The sequence below is a fragment of the Myotis davidii genome, unplaced genomic scaffold (genome assembly GCF_000327345.1).
Source record: "Myotis davidii unplaced genomic scaffold, ASM32734v1 scaffold924, whole genome shotgun sequence".
NCBI classification, from domain to species: domain Eukaryota; kingdom Metazoa; phylum Chordata; class Mammalia; order Chiroptera; family Vespertilionidae; genus Myotis; species Myotis davidii.
In genome coordinates this window covers 1,006,586-1,007,588 of record NW_006294764.1, presented here as the reverse complement: position 1 = coordinate 1,007,588, position 1,003 = coordinate 1,006,586, and positions in this window count along the sequence as shown.

Here is a 1,003-nt window from a genome sequence, read left to right as displayed (position 1 = left end):
CTTGGGTTCTGGCTAGGAAAGAATTCGGAGCCAGGACTCCAACTATAAGAGAACATTTATTTATAAAACCACAGAAGTAATTCATAGAAAAAAAAATGGAAACACATTAATAGAAGTAAAGGAAGGGTCCTTGGAGATTGGGAGTGAGGAAGGTAACTAAGGATCCTGGGGGCATGGGGAGGAGGAGGGAAGGGCTCAGGCTCCTGGAGGAAGAGCACACTGGGTTCTCTGTCCTAAGGGTTTCAAGGGTGGAGATGTTAGGTGACGTCCCAGGGGAGGATCTCAGTAGAGTATTCAGCAGTTTTCCAGGTGAGTCCTTTTAGGGCCTAGGTCTCCACTGATTGATTGGGGGTCATTATCCAACGCTGCTGGTCCTGAGGGCAAGCAGCCGTGGCTGGGTTTGTTGCTTTTCTGGGCCTGGAGCTGAAATACAGCTGAGGCCTAGATGCTATCTCTAGGGAGGAAAGGGTGTCCAAACCGCATGACTACAATCTGCTAGGGGAGGAAAAGTCACCCTGGGGGCGAGGTCCCACCCTACAATTGCCCTTTGCTGGGCACCTGGGGCTTTCCACCTGGTGACCTTCTGTGCCTGGCCCATTGTCCTTGCTCTGCATATGTCTGTCTAACTGCCTAAAATAGGGTGAGGGTAGGAAAGGTCAAAGTGACTTTCCTGTTTTCTCAAATTCCTTCAGTTTTTAAAATATTCAATATGCCAAGGTGCCATATTTTGGGGTAGCATGTTCTGAACCCCCATAAAAGGGGTTTGACTAGGGCTTTGAGACACCTTCAAGTTCACAATTCTAATAGGCATTCCAGGTAGAAGGGATGATGGAGGAACCCAGGAGCTTAAAGGACTCGTGCAGTTGTAATAAGGAAGGGAAGAGAGGCTGGAAGAACGACTTGTTTCAGAGCATGAGATATTAGAATTTAAGATTCAACGATTGGAATAGTTTTTGGAGGTAAGGCCAATGAATTAAGAGGCTACAGTGAAGTAAAGGCCATT